Genomic DNA, 9929 nt, shown 5'->3' on the forward strand with positions numbered 1-9929 from the left:
CTTCATCGACGACGCCCATTCTACCTCGTAAAACGAGCTCCAAATAATGACAATGACAACTAAAGAATACATGTGTCCTATCATCATCGGGTGTTTGTCGGGTTCTCTATAAATTCCAATATCGACGGATACGGGTATCTACATCGTGTCACGACAGAGCCAGAGATCGTGATGGAGGAGGAGACGCTAGAGAGCTCTCCAGAGAGGTGGCCAGAGTGCGAGATCGTGTTTGCTTTAGTCGCGACTTCTGGTGAGACTGAGACTGGCCCGCCAGGGGGTGCTGAGTAGTTTGTTGTTGTTTGCTTGTATTTTGGAATTTGACTTGTTTATGGCGAGGCGGCCGACCTCACCAATTTACTTCATAGTTTTGTGAATCCTAGACCCGATTTTGTGAATCTAACACACAAACAAGTGACAGTGGACATATATTAACATTGATAAATATATTATAATCGTATATTTATATTGGTTTATCTATGTGGGACTCGAACCCACACCTTGCGCAATAGCACAATGCTCTACCTTTTGAGCTAATAGATAATAAGTACAAGCAGTGCATCAACAAAATCAAGTTTCTACTACATAAGATTCAAGTCAGCCCCCGTTTTAAGGATTCAAGCCTCACCCCCTTTAATTTTTGTTGTTGTCAAGTTCGGGTACTATTGAATCAAAAGTACCTAAATCGACTGTGCTTGATTATGATCAATGACGATTAGAAAATCCATGGCCAAAACCAACTCCAAAACCAATGCATGCTTCAATATTTTTGCACCTATCTTTTTCAAATTTGGGAAAGAAAATCCCATATCAGAGTAGAAGAAAGATACCCGAATTAAGTGAAATATGCTCAGGTATTAAATACAGGAAAACAAAGAGCAGACATAATCTACGTACAGATTGATTCACATGTCTTCCGACACCCGAGACGGAAACGGAATTAATAAAGTAATGTGTACTGCTGATATGCAAGACAAATGAACTAATTATTGTGGTAAAGATGAAATGATAGGATAACGGTTCTTTTACCTCCATACCAAAGTAATTAAACTGCCCCTCAGTATATATAGATAAAATCACACAGAAACCCAATTAAGAAATATAATGAGACATATAAGTATATAACCACTCTTACTTTGACTTAAGTCATTGCAACACACACCCTGCACAAAGTAGAATAAAAGCTGCCCACTGGACTTCACTCAACCTGGAAATAAAGTAATAGAATAACTCATTTTGTGAATCAAATACACTCTTGATGCCATGTTCGTATTGTAAGATAAAAGCCTATGTGCAAGATATTATATGTTCGGGAGTGAATTACCATATTAGGCACTATGATTTGTCATGTTATCAGTTCCAGATCACATTGATGTGAACTAAATTACGTGCGCAGCAAAAAAAATTATTACTCCATATTTTTTTCTTGACTTGATTAGTAGAAAGAACTTAATAGCATGGCAAAAAAAAAGAGTATGCTTGGTGATTGTAAGGTGATGATAATGTAACTTGATTAATTATTAATGCAATTTTCACATTTCACCAAAAAAAAAAAGAACTTAATAGCATGACTCAACACAGTATAGAACACCCGTGTTGATGATATTCAAGTTTTTCAATATCTGATAGCCTAGAGCATCCACATATGCGAAGATATAATACTGCTCAAGGAAAAGGGTAAAATGAGAAGTAAACGACAACAGTCCAAGTTGACTACTTGTTTTTAAATATACATGTACATTAATCCCCGAAGCCATAAACAAACCTGAAGTAGATTCTTGACAAGATAAAGAATTGCTGGAATGGGGTAAACAATGACTTCATCAATCGTGGTGCTTAACCTAAGGGAAGCAAAGCAAATAAATCGAAACTTATATGGACATTTCACATTAAAAGATCACCAAATGATAAGCGGTAGAGTTCATAAACAATCAACAATTACCGACTAAGGCGAGAACAAATCATTCATTCCGTTATCTCGCTAATAGGATGGAAACACGCAAAGCATAAGGCAAAGTTCACTAACCTATTATCTTCAGTAACACCATCTTTCCTCCAAATCCTTACCAAGGCAGCGAGTGATAATGCACACTTTAAAGTTTCAACCTAGTTCCAGAAGAAGAAGGATTTGAAGTCAATGCACGAAATTCAAAGGAAACAGGTCCAATTTATACGAGGGAAAATGACTAATTTTACTGATTTTCCAAAATCAGCTATTGTACCATAAACTACATTATTTGAGATAAAAACAAATACAGTATCACATATAAAGGTGACTTCAACAGTCACCAATGGCAGGTTGACGACTGCAAGCAACGTTCAACAATATTTCGGATTTCATATCCCGTTTTTTGAAATTCTGACCCAATGAAGAGTGCATCACAACATATAAAAGACAGAAAAGGAAACCATATAATTCAATTCAAATATAAACATTGCTCACCATAAAATTGGCGGTGGTGACACTGTATTCATATTTCCCAGCTCTCTTAGACCAGACAATAAGTATTGCTTGTGAACTTGTAAGCGAGTCGTCAAAAGGTAACCAACGACCTATTTTAGTGATGGCGAAGGTATAAAGCACCATATCAGTCGATAAACCAACTCCGAATCTAACTCCATTATCAAAAACAGCAAAAAAACAAGCATACTTGCGTTTCCATTGAGGTTTTGCACCTGTTATCCCTCCCAATGCAATTACATTACTCACAGTACCACCTGATATTCGTCGAAATCCATAAGAATCGTCGTTGCAAGTTGCAACACTAAAATTAAGGTTTTAAGAATCCAAGTACACTAAACTGAAATTATATCAACAAAAAAAAACGAACATTAGGAATAATTCGGTACCTTTTAAGCGCGAACTTTCTATGTCACCTTCAGATTCTTCGTCTTTATCCTACAAAATTAATCAAACACATTCGTCAAATTCTCTGATCGAGCTTAATTTCTCAATTACATACAAAATTTCACACAATCGATCAATTAACTAGAATCAGGAGAATCAATCAAAGAATTATGAGATCGTCGAAAATCATCGCGGCCGTGAATCACGAGCTCATTTTCATCATAATCATCATCAAATATCTAAATACTTAAATTTCACACAATCGATCAATTAACTAATGAATTAATCAAATAATTTCACCAGAATAATACATAAACAAAATAATAGCTGTGTAAGATGAACAAATTCAATAGTAAAACCTAGAAAATCGGAAATTACTAACAATAATAAAATTTGAACAATAAAAGAGCAAGTATATTATCAAATAACTGACAAAAATCACATGAAGATCGAAGAAACATGGTGAATCACAGCATGATTATGGTGTGGACGATGAAAATCAGGGTGATAAAATGGTAATTGAATTCGAAGTGAACGTCGAATTTGAGTTGAAGAACAATAGATGAAGAGAGAGAAAGTGAAGAGATGTGAGTGATTGCGCGTGTGACTAAATGAACAAAATTGAAGACGGAAATGTGTTTTAGTTGGGGTTTTGTATGGGGACACGTGTCATCATCTGAGCCATCTGTAGTTTTTTAATCTGACGGTTTAGAAGGTGTCCAGCCGCCTCACCCTAAGAAGGGTGCCTCACATGATTCAATCTCTCTCTCTCTCTCTCTCTCTATATATATATATATATTATATTTTGGTTTGACTTTCACAGCCAATGTTCCTTCATTTTTCAATTTTAATTAGTTTTGATCTGTATTCATCAAGTTGTGTTATGGTCTTCACCATTGTTTTGCAACATAATTTACTGTGAAATGTTGCAATCTGTCTTCATTATAAACATGTGATTTGTACAACAGTTTGTCTTTCAACTGTCTTTACAATATCCCGCAACTCATTGATAGATATGGGGCGAAAGATTGTTGCAGCCAAGGATAAAGTTCTACTAAAAGAAGGTCGGTCAGTCAAAGATTATTTCCCACCAAAATCGAAAGCTGCAACAACTGATGCTGTTGACACAAGTAATTTGAGTAAGAAAATCAGTTTAGTCTTGCACATTCATGAAAAAACAATATCCTTATCAGTGCATGAAGTAGCGTTGTACATGCATGAAAGAAAAATGTATGTACATTAAACAACCCTACACATGCATGAACTAATCAACATTAATTTTGACAGCCTCGCAAAATGCAGCCTCTCCTTAGAATGAGAAATAAGGGAAAGGGTTTAGGGTTGGATTAGGGGGATCGCTACCGCAGATCCGCCTAATCCAACCCTCAACCCTTTCCCGTTCCGTTCTTGGATACCTGGCAACATATGTTTATTAAACAACCGTGTACATGCATGACAAAGCAGAGTATGTGCATTAAACAGTCTTCTACATGTATGAGAAATAAGGGAAAGGGTTGAGGGTTGGATTAGGCTGATCCGCGTAGCGCGGATCTGCCTAACCAACCCTCAACCCTTTCCCGTTCCGTTTTAGGATACCCGGGCCTCTACATTTAATCCCGTCCCCAAACAAGGGTTCACTCAGCCCCTCTAGGGTGTCTTTTGGTCTCGCGGCCGATAGAGTGAGAAGGGAAAGGGTTGAGGGTTGGATTAGGCGGATCCGCGGTAGCGCTCTGCCTAATCCAACCCTCAACCCTTTCCCGTCCCGTTTTAGGATACCCGACCCTCTACATTTAATCCCGTCCCCAAAAAAGGGTGTCTTTTGGTCTCGCGGCCGATAAAGTGAGAAGGGAAAGGGTTTAGGGTTGGATTAGGCGGATCTGCGGTAGAGGTCCAACTAATCCAACCCTCAACCCTTTCCCGTCCCGTTTTAGGATACCCGGCAACATATGTTTATTAAACAACCGTGTACATGCATGACAAAGCAGAGTATGTGCATTAAATAGTCTTCTACATGTATGAAAAATAAGGGAAAGAGTTGAGGGTTGGATTAGGCGGATCCGCGGTAGCGGTCCACCTAATCCAACCCTCAACCCTTTCCCGTCCCGTTTTAGGATACCCGTCCCTCTACATTTAATCCCGTCCCCAAAAAAGGGTTCACTCGGCCCCTCTAGGGTGTCTTTTGGTCTCGCGGCCGATAAAGTGAGAAGGGAAAGGGTTGAGGGTTGAATTAGGCGGATCTGCGGTGGCGGTCCGCCTAATCCAACCCTAAACCTTTTCCCGTCCCATTTTAGGATACCCGACCCTGTACATTTAATCGTGTCCCCAAAAAAGGGTTCACTCGGCCCCTCTAGGGTGTCTTTTAGTCTCGCAGGTGATAAAGTGAGAAGGGAAAGGGTTGAGAGTTGGATTGGGCGGATCCCCGGTAGCGGTCTGCCTAATCCAACCCTCAACCCCTTCCCGTACCGTTTTATGATACACGACCCTCTACTTTTAATCCCGTCCCCAAAAAAGGGTTCACTCGGCCCCTCCAGAGTGTCTTTTGGTCTCGCGGCCGATAGAGTAAGAAGGGAAAGGGTTGTGGGTTGGATTAGGCGGATCCGCGGTAGCGGTCCGCCTAATCCAACCCTCAACCCTTTCCCGTCCCGTTTTAGGATACCCGGCAACATATGTTTATTAAACAACCTTGTATATGCATGACAAAGCACAGTATGTGCATTAAACAGTCTTCTAAATGTATGAAAAATAAGGGAAATAGTTGAGGGTTGGATTAGCCGGATCCGCGGTAGCGGTCCGCCTAATCCAACCCTCAACCCTTTCCCGTCCTGTTTTACGATACCCGACACTCTACTTTTAATCCCGTCCCCAAAAATGGGTTCACTCGGCCCATATAGGGTGTCTTTTGGTCTCGCGGTCGATAGAGTGAGACGGGAAAGGGTTGAGGGTTGGATTAGGCGGATCTGCGGTAGCGGTCCGCCTAATCCAACCCTCAACCCTTTCCCGTCCCGTTTTAGGATACCCGGCAACATATGTTTATTAAACAACCTTGTACATGTATGACAAAGCACTATATGTGCATTTACATTTTACATCAGTTGCTAGGTTATTTGATGCAACTTCTGTTGATACATTAATGCTAAACTTTTCCATTTTAGGTGAACTGCTGAAACAATAATGCATTAAAAACTTCTGCATATCACCTAATTGATGTTTAATATTTGACACATGATGAGGATGTTTTATCAGAAACAGTTGACAACGAAGCTTCTAAACCAGAAACAGCTGACAAGGAAGCTACTAAAACAGAAACAGTTATTCCGCGTCGAGTGAGTCCTCGTACTAAAAGACCAGTTGATGAGGCTGTCTTACCGAAAGATGTTCAACCATCTACCAAAAAAAGGAGAGTGTCCACTGTTTCTGATAAGAAAGATGCTAGCAGCAATCCTAGTAGGAAAGGAATTCCACATAGGAAGCGTGGTGAAGATTATGATACGCTGGTAACTAGGATGAGTTCTTCTTTGATAATTAATTTTGTCAACTCGAACCCGTCTGAGAAGCAAATTGAAGCTATTCAGAGCATGGGTTTTGGAGAGTTTATAAAACTTCAATCGGAAGAAATTCATGGCCATTTGGCTAGATGGATTGTGGAGTCTTTCAATCCATTCACTTGTTTGTTGATGAATGGGGATTTGACTATCACAGATGAGGATGTCTACCTTGTCACGGGAATTCCTATGGGGCCATTAGAGATCAATCCAGTTGGGAGGTACTGTAAAGAAGAGGGTTATTCAGAGGCTGTCCGGAGATTTAAGGAGCAATTTACGACTATAGATATTACCAAGAAGGTTTACTAGAGAAGATGATTGAGCAGCGGGATGCTGGAGATGATTTCAAGAGGAATTTCCTCGTATATATTGTTTCTGTTCTGTTGATGGGGGTAGCTAGTGATTATCCCAACACACGTATATTAAGCCGCATATCCGATCTGTCCAATGTACCTAAATATAATTGGTGCAAGTTACGAAGGAAAAGATGGACAAGGAACTCATGGAGGGACCATCTTTCAGTCTCTTTCACGGTGAGGATGCGTTATATACATCTCAAGAGTTCCGCGAAGCACAGAGGTCTGGTGATATGCGTCATATGGACGTTCCCCATGCGAGCACGTCAATTGCACCTTTTATTCTATCCCCTCCCTGTGCAACCACGTCAGCTACACCTTCAATTCCATCCCCTCCCCGTGGAAGCACTTCCACTGCACCTTCCATTCATTCTCCTCCCCATGCAAGCACATCAGCTGCACCTTCCATCGCATCTCCTCCTCGTGCAAGTACGTTAGCTACTCCTTCCAATCCATCCCATGTATCACCAATACTTATCTCGTCACAACTGTCATTGAATGAATCTCCAATTATGCCTTCTACTCCGCTAGTAGAACTGTACCCAACCGTCCCCTCCCAGACTCGCAAGTGTAAGAGGAAAGTTGAGTTGCCTGACGTTTTTCATTCACCTTTTTTCATAAGAAATGTGAATGTGATGGCTGCCTTGAGTCAGTCTGAAAAACTGATTGGTGACTATGCATTCGCTGCTGACTTAGATGAAGGGTATGTATTAGTCTATTAATTTTGCTTTTATTTTTTTCTTATTCGGTATATGTATTATATTTTCTTTCTATAACACTAGGGTTTTATTTTTGTAGCGAGGTTCTGTTCAACCGTGGGGGCAAGATTCTTACACGATATGATATGAAGACCTTGCTATTTGGTGGTAGCGTTAACATCGATGTGATCAGTGTGTGGTGTGATTATCTGAATAATGGAAACAGGTTAAGAGATCGTTGATCAATTTCCCGTCTCTTTCTCACTGAAACAACCGATGTAAGTTTGATATTTAAATTTTGTTTGTCTAAGTTATCAACTTGTACCTTTTTATTCTCTAATACGGGTCACCTAATTGAAACAACAGATAGCATTATTTGATATCAACTTTAGAGACGTGAAATTGGTAAGTTCAACATTTGAAAACTTTTCAAAATACATAATTAAATAATATACAAATCCAACTAATCATTGTTTGACAGGTTTTTTTCCCTGTTGTTGCACCAAACCCACTTCTTCATTGTTTTGATGTTGATCATAACTTGTATGAAGTTATACACCCGTGTGATCAAGGTTGTGCTTATTTTAATATCAATGTTCAATATGTGGTATGTTTTCACACCGTTTGGCAATACGTCTGTTAAATGGCTGATTTAATTATTACGTAACGAACTTATTTGCTTGGCATTGTCTTTGTCTAACAGAAGAAACAGTTAAGTGCAAAGCTTTCTTCTATGATTCCAAAGCTGCATGCTACATATTTTGTAGTAGCCAAAGAGTATGTTCCGAATAAAAGTTTCTCTGTCGAGCGTGATACTGGAATTTACATGATGCGACACATGGAGACGTACAATGGGAACAAGTGTCGGTATACTTTAAAGCTGCTCAAGGACGTTAGTCTCCATTATTTAAGTCAAATTTTTAGTTGGTGTTTCTATATTTTCTGATGCCAGTAGCCATCAAGATGCATGGATTAGCTTTGTTCTTTCATGAATCAGCCTTGTATGTGTATTAGATATGTAGGTTCTACTGTTGATTTCACTTTATATTATTGTTTAGAGAAGTGATGTGAAGCATTACATTGTGAGGGTTTGCAATGAAATTTTGACTTGGAAAAACAACACTGTGAAAGATCAAGTGACGTCTAAAGCAAAGGCTTACAAGAATGGCTGTGAGATTCGGTAATCAGAAATCTTTTACCAACAATGCTTCTCATTAGTATATGATGACTCCTGGTTTATTAAAAGTGTGATATGATTATTTAATTGTTCTGTGTTTATCCTTTTTTCTCCCCAGGAATGAAGTTCCACGAGACTTGCCCTATACAGATGAACACTTGATGAATTTTATTAGGACAAATGAGGCAGATAAGGAGTAAGTTATCACTGACCATATAATATCTTTTTAAGTTATTTTTGTCCACTTTGTTGTTCTGTGTGCATCTAATTACAATATGTGCATTATTAGTGACATTGTTGTAGACACTCCATGGCTGCAAGTAACCCAAGAAGCAATGTCGACTTTGTTTCAAGGAAAATGGCTCATGCATATGGTAATTGACCTTGTTGGTCTTCGTTTAACACTTGAAAGACCAAATCTTGTGTACTTTCCGACAATAATGAAGGTATTCATATTCATCCTTAGTAACCGCTAATGTTTCTACTTGGAATTACCAACATTTTTTACAAATTTTCTCAACTTTCAGGATGTTGTCGCTAAAAACAGTTTTCAAAGTCAGTACATTAAGCTTCAGTACTTGCCCAAAAGTCTAACCAAAGCTAAACTGGTAATTATCCTGTCACTTTTTTATTTTATTGTATCGACGGAATTTACTACTTGCCCAAGAAAGAACTTAATTAATTATACTATCTAACCTGTTTGTATATTATCTGTTTTCATTTCCCTATGTGCGTTTTTACAGGCTTTCTTTCCTTACTGTGTCAACCGTCAACATTGACTTGCTTGCATGTCTGACTTTGTTAAAAAGACCAACTTTATACTTGACTCAAGCTTGCCTAGGCGTCCTGACGGAAGATGTAAATTTTTAGTTGAAACGGTATGATTATATCCGTATGCCTTAGGGGTTTGTTACCTCAAGTTTGTCTTGCTTTTCCTTCGCTTTTATATTATTGTGTTTTTTTTTTTTGGTTTTTGTTTTTGTAGTTATTTCCTGCTTTGGGGATTATTGCAAGAGACTTTCCAAGATACAAAAAGCTGTTGCAGATAAACAATTCTTCGTTTGTGATTGTGGATGTGCCTCGACAAAAGAATGGGTACCTCACATGTTTAAATTATACTCTACTCGTTTTAATATTTTCGATGGGATACACACCATTTTAAAGCGTTTAACAAATTTCATTATTTTAAAAGGTATTCTTGCGGAGTCTATTCGCTGAAGTGGCTAGAAAACTTGAGTTGTCAATCATTATGGTCCGATAAGACTTGTTACGAGGTAATGATATCTAAACCAAGTTATATTAGTCAAACAT

General features: G+C 38.8%; 2 long non-coding RNA genes across 2 annotated transcripts; both read right to left on the bottom strand.

The window, feature by feature from the left end:
• Window positions 1-1590: 1590 nt before the first annotated feature.
• LOC141627152 (uncharacterized) lies at window positions 1591-2525 on the bottom strand. Its single transcript, XR_012536712.1, has 4 exons — window positions 2441-2525; window positions 2024-2103; window positions 1763-1838; window positions 1591-1658 (listed from the first exon to the last, which is right to left on the bottom strand). It is a non-coding gene; the product is annotated as an uncharacterized LOC141627152 (long non-coding RNA).
• Window positions 2526-2535: 10 nt separating this feature from the next.
• Window positions 2536-2900, bottom strand: LOC141627153 (uncharacterized). The gene is made up of 3 exons (XR_012536713.1): window positions 2848-2900; window positions 2649-2715; window positions 2536-2550 (listed from the first exon to the last, which is right to left on the bottom strand). It is a non-coding gene; the product is annotated as an uncharacterized LOC141627153 (long non-coding RNA).
• Window positions 2901-9929: the final 7029 nt, after the last annotated feature.

This window comes from Silene latifolia, chromosome Y (genome assembly GCF_048544455.1).
Source record: "Silene latifolia isolate original U9 population chromosome Y, ASM4854445v1, whole genome shotgun sequence".
NCBI classification, from domain to species: Eukaryota; Viridiplantae; Streptophyta; class Magnoliopsida; order Caryophyllales; family Caryophyllaceae; genus Silene; species Silene latifolia.